This window comes from Clarias gariepinus, chromosome 1, assembly GCF_024256425.1.
Source record: "Clarias gariepinus isolate MV-2021 ecotype Netherlands chromosome 1, CGAR_prim_01v2, whole genome shotgun sequence".
Lineage (NCBI taxonomy): Eukaryota > Metazoa > Chordata > Actinopteri > Siluriformes > Clariidae > Clarias > Clarias gariepinus.
Genome location: NC_071100.1, coordinates 10,343,865 through 10,355,627, shown reverse-complemented (window position 1 = coordinate 10,355,627; position 11,763 = coordinate 10,343,865).

Below are 11,763 nucleotides of genomic sequence, written 5' to 3'. Positions count from 1 at the left end.
ATTACTTACTCATAAGGCTTTAAATGGTTTAGCTCCCACATACCTAACCAGTCTTCTGATACGCTATAATCCACCACGCTCCTTAAGATCACAAAACTCCGGACTTCTTGTAATTCCCAGAATTTCAAAATCTACAAAAGGGGCTAGCGCTTTTTCATATTTAGCTCCAAAGCTTTGGAATAGCCTTCCAAACAGTGTTCGGGGCTCAGACACAGTTTCCCAGTTTAAAAGTAGACTCAAGATGCATCTCTTTAACCTGGCATACACGTAACTCATCCCATAACCTCGTACTCCAGTACACCTATCCTGAATGGCAACTATGCTAATTCAATCCATCTGTTCTGTACTTTTCTACCCTTTCCGAGGCATCTGGAGATTGTACCAGCTTCAGTAGACAAAGGCCAACCCTGCAAGGATCCTGAGGCATCCAGAGAAGGACCAGCTTTAACTGGATTCTGCTTTATGATGATTGGAGCTACACACCCTGCTCCTGTGCTCCCAGTGATCCAGATCCCATCAGCCCTCTGCACCTACTGACTCATCCCTATGTTGACCTGGACTTCATATTAATTTAAAGAATTTCTGTTATATTGTACTTTCCGCTGCATAACACACATGATGTTATATCTTTTCTATCTGTTATCACTCAAATGAGGATGGGTTTCCTGTTGAGTCTGGTTCCTCTCAATGTTTCTTTATATTGCCATCTCAGGGAGTTTTTCCTTGCCACTGTCGCCGTCACCCTTGGCTTGCTCATCAGAGACATTTCATTCATTTATCTCATTTATATATAGACACATTTTTCTCACACATACACAATTTATTATTATTAATATTTTTTTTCTTTCTTTCTTTTTTATTATTATTTTTTTAAATGAATTTCTTTCATTTTTGTGAAGCTGCTTTGAGACAATGACCATTGTTAAAAGCGCTATATAAATAAAATTGAATTGAATTAAATTGAATAGCAGGGGTTGATCTCTATCATACTGTGTGTTAGGAGGCTGGAGTTCAGTATAACAGGAGATGTGAAGTTAACATAGAGTCCAGTTTGTTATTAAAGGCTCAGGTAGACTGTGGGAAACTTCAGTCCTAAACTATCGAGTGACTGAAGGCACAAGTCTTCTATTCAATGCAATTCAATTTTATTTGTATAATGCTTTTAACAATTGTCATTGTTGAAAAGCAGCTTTACACATTTAAAAGAATTATTTAAGTTTGTATGGAATTTGAATGTGTATGAATCAAAATGGTCAGATAGTCCCTGGTGAGCAAGCCAAGGGCGACAGTAGCAAAGAAAAACTCCCTGAGATGGTAGGAGGAAGAAACCTTAAGAGAAACCAGACTCAATAGAGAACCCATCCTCATTTGGGTGAAACAGAGATCAGGAATTTATCAGCATTCATACTGTGTGTTAGTTGGCAGGCAGTTCAGCATAACAGTTGATGTTAATTGATGTTAATATGGAGTCCAGTTAGTTATTGAAAACTCAGGTAGACTTGTATGAAGTTCCAGTCCTGCACTATCGAACTGTCAAGTCCTCAGAGAAACAGCTGCCACCACACCAGTCGAGAACCGTCTTCTAGGTAGAAAGAACCATCCCCAGACACCAGACGCATCCCAAGAGACACAGGGGGCATCCATTTAATGAGACCTCCAACCACAAGCGGAGCACCAGGATGGGTCAGACATGTCCGGAGGGCAGAGGGAGTCTGGATCACTGGCAGCTCAGGAACGGCATGTGAAGCTCGACAGAGAGAGAGAAAGAGAAAGAGCGGGAGAAAGAGAGCAGAACAGGAGAGATACCAGTAATAAAATAATGTGAATGTATATTTTAGGGCTGCAACTAACGATTGTTTTGATAATCGATTAGTTGGGCAATTTTTTTTATTTTTTCGATTAATCGGATAAAACCTAAACGCTTCTTTAATTTGATGTTTTGCTTATGACCATAAATCAGGGTATTATTTATGTATAAAAGTACATTTTAAAAAATGCAAAAGCCACATATAGAGTTTATGGTGGGCTGCTTTTGAAAACCGGTCGACGATAGTGAGGATGGTGTTCTTCCCTTCGGACACCGGCAGGCCCGTGATGAAATCCAAGGCGATGTGCGTCCAGGGCCCGCGAGGAACGGGAAGAGGTTGAAGCTCTCCGGGGGTTGGTCGATTTGTGTCCTTGGCCCTGGCGCACACCGGGCACGCCTGAACGAACTCCTCGATGTCTCTCTTCATGGAAGGCCACCAGAATGCCCGTCTTACGAACTGTAAAGTCCTTCTGTTTCCCGGGTGTCCGGCGACAGGCGAAGAGTGACCCCACTGGAGGACCTCAGCTCGTAGTGGTTGTGGAACGAAGAGTCGTCCAGGCGGCGCACCTGCCGGCCCGGCCTCCGCAGCCTGAGCCTGGCGAACCCTCGTTTCAAGATCCCACTGGAGGGGTGCCACGATACGTGAGGATGGTAGGACAGGCACGGGGTCCGCCCGGGGGACGTCTTCCTCCTGTTGTCGTGATAGAGCGTCCGCCTTGGTGTTCTTGGACCCCGGGCGGTATGACAGATGGAAGTCGAACTGTTCGAAGAATAATGTTTAAGGTTCCGGATGGTGATGAGGTTCTGGTGATCCGTCCAGACGACGAATGGCTCACTGGCGCCCTGAAGCCAGTGACGCCATTCCTCCAAGGCCCACTTTATGCCCAACAGCTCGCGGTCCCCTACCCCGTATCGCTGCTGAGTGGGATTAAATTTTTTGGAGAAAAAGCCACATGGGTGTAGCTTCTGGTCTGGACCTCGTTGGGAGAGAACAGCGCCAGTGCCCACATCCGACGCGTCCACCTCCACAACGAATGGTTGGTTGGCATCAGGATGAAGGAGGATAGGGGCGGTGGTGAATCGGTGGCAGAGTTCTCTGAAAGCCGTGATGGCAGCAGGAGTGAGTTGGAAGGGGTGAGATGCGGGCCTGGTCAGATTGGTCAATGGTGCTGCAACTGTACTGTAGCCCCGGATAAAGCGACGGTAGAAGTTCGCAAACCCGAGAAACCGTTGAAGCTGTTTGAGCGTCCTGGGTAGGGGCCAATGGCGCACAGCATCTAGTTTCTGCGGGTCCATGGCCACACCCTGGGGCGAGATAACAAAACCCAGGAACGTGGTGGAGTGCTGGTGAAAAGCACATTTTTCCAACTTACAGTACAGCTGGTGGGCGAACAATCTCTTTAGGACAGCTCGGACATGTTGGGTGTGTTCTGTCATGGTGCGGGAGTAGATAAGAATATCATCCAGATAAACGAACACCCATCGGCCTAACATGTCTCTGAGGACATCGTTGATAAATTGTTGGAAGGCCGAGGGTGCGTTACATAGTCCAAACGTGATGACCAAACTCTCACAGTGTCCTGTGGGTGTGATGAAGGCCGTTTTCCACTCATCGCCCTCTCTGATGCGCACCAAGTTGTAGGCGCTCCGGAGGTCCAACTTAGTAAACACGGTGGCACCAGAGAGGGCGTCCAGGGCTGAGTTGGTGAGCGGCAAAGGGTGACGGTTCTTGATGGTTATCTTGTTTAGCCCCCGATAGTCGAAGCACGGGCGAAGTTCCACCCCTTTCTTTTTCACAAAGAAAAACCCGGGCGCAGGAGATGAGGAGGGCCGGATCGTTCCATGTCGAAGAGCGTTGGTGATGTACTCCTCCATCGCCTGAGTCTCGGTCTTGGACAGAGAGTAGAGATGTCCACGGGGGGGAACGGAACCCGGCTGGAGCTCTATCGCCAGGTCATAAGGTCGATGAGGTGGAAGGTGGGTGGCTCTCCTCTTGCAAAAAACTCCAGCCAGGTCACGGTAGGCAGGCGGGATGGCGTTGATGTCGACATCGGGGGCCTCAGACTCCGTGGAACACGTCCCAGCCTGGGCCCGTAGGCAAAGTTCAGTGCAGGTCGGTCCCCACTGGAGGATGCGATTCTGATTCCAGGAGATGAGGGGGTCGTGCTGCAGCAGCCACGGGTAGCCGAGGATGATGGGAGGAGATGGGATGGAGGTGAGGTGAAGTTGGAGCTGTTCCTGGTGTTGGTCGATGATGAATGTGATTGGTTGGGTCTGGTGAGTGATAGGGCTAGATGAGAGGGGCCGACCGTCGACTGAAGTGATCTGAACTGGCTGGGATAACGCCTCGATCTTCATCCCAAATTTTTTGGCATAAGTTGAGTCAATGAAGTTACCAGCGGCACCGGAATCGATGAACGCCGTACCTCGAACTCGTTTGTGGCCAAATTGGAGAATTACCTGAACCGTGAGACGCGAAACGGTGGCGTTGGTCGTGGTGGAGAGGTGGAGAGGGCCCGGTGAGTCTCCTCTCGAACTCACCGGGGCTGGGCGTTTCCCGGGCGAAGTGGACAGATCGCCCGGTGATGTGCCGCTGACCCACAATAGGCACATAACCCCTCTCTGTACCGTCGTTCTCGTTCCGCCACGGTCAGGGAGGCGCGTCCTAGTTGCATGGGTTCCCCGGCTCCGGTGTCAACCACGGCAGGAGGTGGAGATCCGACAGATCCAGTAGTTGGGGCGGTGAAAGTAGTGGATGGTCGTGGTACGGTGTAAGAGAAGGTGGGTGCAGGCGGCAGGGTCCTCGGGGCTGGCTTCGGGCAAGAGAGGATACGCTGGTCAATACGGAGGGTGAGCTGGATCATCCCCTCCAGGGTGGCAGGAAGCTCTCGCCCGGCGAGCTCGTCTTTTATGCGTGGAGCCAGTCCCTCGTAGAAGGATGTCCGGAGCGCGGCATCTCCCCAGTCGGTCTGCACAGCAAGGGTCCGGAATTCAGCTGCACACCGGCTCACGGACGATCCTCCCTGCCGCAGATGGTAGAGTTTGGTGTCGGTCTCCACCTCGCCCGCTGGGTGTTCGAAGGTAAGCCTGAGTTGGCGGGTGAACTCATTATATAAATGCGCGGTGTCTGTATCCGCCCGGAGAACTGCCGTGGCCCACTCAGCTGCCTGCCCGGATAGCAACGAGACCAGAAGTGCGATGCGTAGCCGATCGGTGGAGTACCTGGTGGCATTAAACTCAAACACCAGATCAAGCGCTGTTAAAAACACATTACACTTTCCGTCCGTGCCATCCCATTTATCCGGAAGTGCCAGAAATACATCAGAAGGAGGGGGGGGGAGGTTGGGGCGGCGCCGCGGCCGCCGCGACGGGAGAACGGCTAGCCGCGCTATCTACAGCCGCCCGGAGATCCGCGTTCTCCTGCCGGAGCTCCGCGACCGGGACGTCTTGGAGGTCCCGGCGCAGATTAGCGATCTCCCCGGTTAGCGTGTTGATAAGCTTGGCGTGCTGATCTACCACGTCGCAGAGGTGCGCGTAGTCCGCTGGGTTCACCGCGGAAGGCTCAGTCATTCTGTCAAGAACTAACCTGGAGTGACCAGAAGACGTAGCTTTAGCGGTTAGCCCTTTGTTGCGTGAATGGTAAACCCAAACGCGGACGAACACGAGTGGGCAGGATAATCATGCTATTTGATCTAAGGACTCTCACGAATGGGGAGCAAGGGAAAGACACAATCTAACCCGCGTCCTATAAATACACACTCGATCAGGATTTTAAACCAAGAAGGTGAGTACTCACGGTTTGAAGAATTCCGACGTGGCATCGGCGACTCAATGACTGAGCGAGGTGCTATGGTTTGTTTACCTCTTTTATACTTCCTGGTTCGCGACCGCTTAACTTCCGGGTCCTAGTGCTGGTCGCGTTCCGAGTGTGCATGACAGTTTAATGATGTTTAATTTTGACATTTAAAGCTTTTTTGTTTGTTTTGCTTTTAACAATAATTGCAAATGGCAAGTTGACTGTGTGTTTATATATATATATATATATATATATATATATATATATATATATACCATTCAGTTGTTATGATATAAACAGCTAAAATAATGTAATTTTGTATAATAAAATGATATATGCATAAATAAAACCACAGTAAATTACGTTTGAAAATACATTTGCTAGTTAACAAGTTAACTTTGTAGTGAACTATAAAAAACTGTAGAAATGCAAAAAGCTAATAGTCACAAATGTACTGTTATTTGCTTTCGCTGAAAACCACAACAATCACTAAATGTAATATTCTACTGTTATTCGCACTGTGTAATTTAAGATAATCTAAAGTAGCGCCATTAAATTAATCACTATTGCTCATGAGGTGATTGTGCAATGTTATGCTAGCGAGTAGCAAGTGAACAGATCTAGCACGACTGTCCCGAAGTTAGCAAATAGTTTAAACAAAAGAACCTAAACTATACAACTTTTACACAATGAAGAGATACAGTTTTACTGACCCTGCTGATGGTTTGCCATCCGTAACACCAAAATTTTTTTTTTTTTTTTTTTTTTTTTAAGTGTTCGTGCATGACTGTGGTACTGCCATGGCATGAAAGCTCGGTCTTGCATAGCATGCAGGTTACTGTCTTCTTAGAGCTGTTTAATGTAAATTGCTATCAAACCTTGGAGGAATCGGGGCGAGCGCTTTTTCCTGCAGACGCTTCTGTAAAGTCTATTGCGCGAGCGGCTGTCTATCTTTGTGTATTTGTGCATCTTGTGGTCGCTCTCCTCAGTGATGTGAGCAGCCCAACTAATCGATAACGGCATTCGTTGACAACGAATTTCATTATTGATAATTATCTATTTTATCGATTAGTTGTTGCAGCCCTAATATATTTACTGTAGAGTGCAAGCAGAGACTCCGGCAGGACTAACTATGACAGCATAACTAAAAGGAAGAGCCGAAAGAAAACACAAACATGAGGGCTCCCTGAGATGTAAAGCAACCAAGCACTGTCAACAAACCTAAGTGATCAACGAGAGTGGGGAAGACAGCATCTAAACATAACAGTTCACCATAATACTCTACGTCCATGAGTCCCCCAGATCTGCTCTTTTACCTAAGGCAAATCTATTTATAAAAATGCTTGATTAAATAAATAGGTTTTTAGCCTGGACTTAAACACTGAGACTGTGTCTGAGTCCCGAAGACTATTTGGAAGGCTATTCCATAATTCTCGGGCTTTGTAAGAAAAAGCTCTGCCCCCAGCTGTAGTTTTTATAATACGCTGTACTGACAAGCAGCCTGCATCCTTTGATCGAAGTAGGCGTGGCGGATCGTAAGACATTAACAGTTCACTCAGATACTGCGGCGCGAGACCATTTAATGCTTTATATGTCAAGAGTAGTATTTTAAAATCAATGAGAAATTTCACAGGGAGCCAGTTCAGTGAAGATAAGATAGGGGCGATGTGCTCATATCTTCAGGTTCTAGTGAGGACTCTCACTGTTGCATTCTGGACTAGCTGAAGCTTGTTGACGCACCTTGTTGAACAACCAGACAGAAAGGCATTACAATAGTCCAACCTAGATGTGATAAAAGCATGAACTAGTTTTTCTGCATTGTTAAGCGACAATATATTTCTCATCTTGGCAATAGAATTAGAAAAAATGCTATCCTGGTAATATTATCTACATAAGCTCCAAATGAAAGGCTGGAATCTCCTCCCCCCTCCTTTTTCTTCGAGAAAGGCGTGTCAAGATTTCACAGTAAACACGCCCATTCAAGCCCTATTTATGCATTTACCTGGTTCCACCACTAGATGGCGCTTCGTTCTCAAGGACACGTTAACAACAAGCCAGCAATTTAGCTGCGCTGAGTTGCAATCACGTGATTTTAACAACCCGCTCCCACCCCCGCCGAACTGACGCTACCAAACTGCACTAGAGTTGAAGATGGCGGATTAATGGACTATTCACGGTAAGTGTTTTAATTTATAACATTTGTTTGGGATTAGTTTTAAGTTTATTTCCCAGTTTAGTTTTTTTATCGGCCATTTTGAAAATCACTGGCAGCACAAGCAGCGGTCAGATGTAACTTTAGATAACTTAATGATCTGTTTACCAGGTCTGGAGTTAACATTACAGTTTACTGTCAGTGTCACAAACACACAATGTCACTCCTCTTTAACTAAAAAAAGACACTAAAGCTTCGAAAATACTCTTAATGTCCCTATTACAAAAGCTGCACTACCGGATGAAGAGTGTTTGTGCTCTATAAAAATGCCTTTAGAATCTGACCGCGTGCTGTCTGGATGAATTCAGCATTTATTTATTCTTTGGGTAAGAGTTAATCTGCAAGTTATATCTGTGAATATAATGTGATGCAGTTCATGAAGGACACAAGCTGAGGATAGATGTACAGGAGCTCGCGAGCTAAACGCTCATAACCCGGTTTATATTTTCTCAGTTTGGCCGTGACTTTGCGCGGCAGCGCGAGCGCTTAGTTACCGAGCTGGATAAAAACTCTGAAGTGTTTATCAGCTAAGGAGTGTGAGGAGGGGGAGGTGTGTGTGTGAGGAGGTGTGGGGGGCTTCAGTACTGGGTAAGTTATAGTTTGGCTTCAGAGATGAACTAATATATACGAGTGTTATATCGCCTAACTTATTTGTATGAAAAGCGCATTTTAATTTAATGCAGACGATAATACAGACAGACCGGGGTTAACACTAACAAAGTTCAATGGTTAAAGTTATCCCAGTTTATTTACATTCCAGAATTCCCCAAAACAGTATTTTACACACTCTGTGGTGTAGGTTTACTAATATCTTTTATATTTATTACAACTAGATATTCTGTAACGTTTTGTAAGGGCCATATTTCATTCTTGTGATTTGTTGTTATGTTTATCTTATTTCAGTTCATTAGTTAAGCATTAAGCATTAAGTATCATAAATATAATTTGTATTGTGACATCACTTCATGGGTTGTTCTGTGACATCATCCCACAGTTATGCAGTTCCATGTCTATCACGCACGTTAGTTGTAGTTGTTGTTAAGACACGGAAGGATACAGAAAGGTTTGGAGCACACAAGCTTTTGACCGTGATAACGTGAGACGGTAAGCTAAAAGGAATACAGTAAAACAAGTTGTTGTAACTGTAATCTATCGAAGCTACAGAACACAGCAAGCGACTTGTCGTGACTACAGTGGATTTATGCAAGAAACTGTAACAACCGTTGTTTTTGATGTTGAAAATAAACAAGAGACAAAGAAATCAACGAAACGTCTGATGTCGTCAGTGACACTGTGTAACTAAAGACACGCGTCAGAACTTGTGAATAACATGCACCTACATTAAAGTCAAAAGCTTGGCTCCACAGCAGAAATGAAGATAAGTGATTTAGGATTGTGAAGAGTGCGCGTGCGACTTCAAAAACGCGCATCAACCGAAACCGAAAGCGAGAAGAGGACTTGCCTGCCTTAAACTTCACCATGTCACACGGCGAGGACAACGCCGCTATCGCCGAATCTGAGCAGGTGATGGTGCTCGACAACCTGAAGAGCGCCAGAGAAGGCAAGTGGAGTCAGTTGACTGTATTATACAATGAACTAGAGGCGCTTATGGACAATGCTTGTAATTTGCATGACGTTAAAGCCAAGCGCCGCCAATACAAAGCGCTGCTAAACGACTTTATTGAAAGTAATGTAACAGTGCGATCGTGCGCAAAGGTTGAAGAGCGTGAAACTGATCAGCAACACTGGTTTCACCCTAGATTAAAGCGCTGCTCAGAATTCATGGTAAGAGTGGAGTCATGGATCGCGGACACTAGTAATCGCTTTAAGTTGTCTCAAACAGTTGACGATGGAGTTTCGCCAAACGACAGTGTGTCAATGGCGGAGCGTAAGACGCCCGCCCCCCAAAGGCACGGAAGCGTAACGTCAGCGGCATCCAAGAGGTCCTTAACGTCAGCAGCATCCGAAGCTCGACTAAAAAAGGCAGAAGCCAATAGAGCAGCTTTGCTGGCTAAAGAAGCAACTTTAAGCCATCGGCAGGCGCTGGAGCTGGAGGAAGCACAATTAAAGGCTGAGGAAGAGCAATTGAAAGCACGATTAAAGGCTGAGGAAGAGCAATTGAAAGCAAGATTAAAGGTTGAGGAAGAGCAATTGAAAGCACAACTAAAGGCTAAACAAGCACAATTAAAGGCACAAAAGGAAAGGCTGGAAATGGAAACGGCGCTTGCAATGGCCGATGCTGAACTGAATTCTTACCAGAACCGCAAAAAACAACATCCTGCCAGACGGAGCGTGGTCGTTGAAACGAGTGGTGCACGCCCCTCGGAACCAGAGCAAAACGACCACTGCAACCACAGTTCGGCAACGGAATACCTCGAGCTGCCATCACGCCTCCGAGCAACCCACTTAAGCATGCCAGTGAGTGCCAAACCCATAATGTCAAGCACCCTAATGGAACGGCCCACCCAAGGTAACGAACACTCACTTTACAACACTGACATAGTGGAGCCTCAGGGTAGGATGCCACTTCAGGCAGATCTTACAGAAATGTTTGCAAAGAGTCAGAGGCAACATTCCTTACCTTCGCGCAACGTTCCTCCATTCTATGGTGACCCTCTTGAGTTCACGTCCTTCGTAAGTGCCTTTAAACACGCCATCGAAACCAACACTGATAGCAATCATGATAGGCTGTTCTTTCTCGAGCAGTATACTGAAGGACAGCCTAAGAACCTAGTGAGAAGCTGCCTGCTCATGCCAGAACATCGTGGCTACGCAGAGGCTATGAAACTGTTACATGACAATTTCGGAAATAGACAAATAATCGCTACAACGCTGATGCAAAAGGCACTCAACTGGCCGGAAATAAAGTCAGAGGACGGAAAGTCGCTAAAAACTTTTTCCCTGTTCCTAGTAGAATGTTACAATACCATGTCAAGCATTGATTACATGGATGAGCTAGACAATGCTACCAACTTGAGAGGTGTTGCCTCAAAACTGCCCTACAAATTGCGTGAAAAATGGAGAAGCCACGTATACAAGTACGAGGAGCGCAATCAGGAAAGAGCTAAGTTCGTGCAGCTGATGAAATTCGTAGAACGAGAAGCAAAGGTAATGTCCAACCCACTCTTTGGAGACCTGAACGTTTCGACTAGTGGTACAACGACTAGTGGTAAAAAACACAGCAGCAAATCCTCTCCAGGATTCAAGCAAAAAACTGAAGAAAAGAGGGGCAGCAGCTTTGCGACCGGCGTAAAACAGGTTGGTAAAGTTCATAGAGACTCAATCACAGTAAAGAGTAGTGGTGCATTAGTTATTAGTGCCTTCACTAAACCTTGTGCATCCTGTGAGCAAGATCATACCCTAGACGAATGCCACAAGTTTAACAATGAGACATATAAGGTCAAATTGGACTTTCTAAAAAAGAATGGATTCTGCTTTGGCTGTTTAGTAAAAGGACATTTAAGCAAAGACTGCACGAAGAAAATTACCTGCCAGTTGTGCTCAAAGAAACATCCTCGCATGCTACACATTGCAGCAAAAGACACAGCTCAAGCGATCGCAAAGGCTGACGAAACCGAACCAGTTCAAACATTGCCTGTTATAGCGAGTCACGAAACGAGTGCGTGTATCGGGGCTGGAGATGACTGTATTCTCTCCATAGTACCTGTTAAAATAAAGTCCAAAAAAGGCAACAAGACAGTAAAAGTATACGCCTTTATGGAACCAGGTAGCTCTGCTACATTTTGTACAGAGTCACTAGCAAGGCGATTAAACGTACAAGGTAAAAAAATTGACATCATGTTAAGCACCCTGAACGCGAAGAAACAAGTAAAAAGCTACGTGCTTACTGATCTAGAGGTTAGCAGTCTGGAAGAAAACACCTTTGTTGAACTCCCCAAAGTGTTCACACAAAAGAGTATCCCAGTCTCAGTGGAAAATATTCCACAA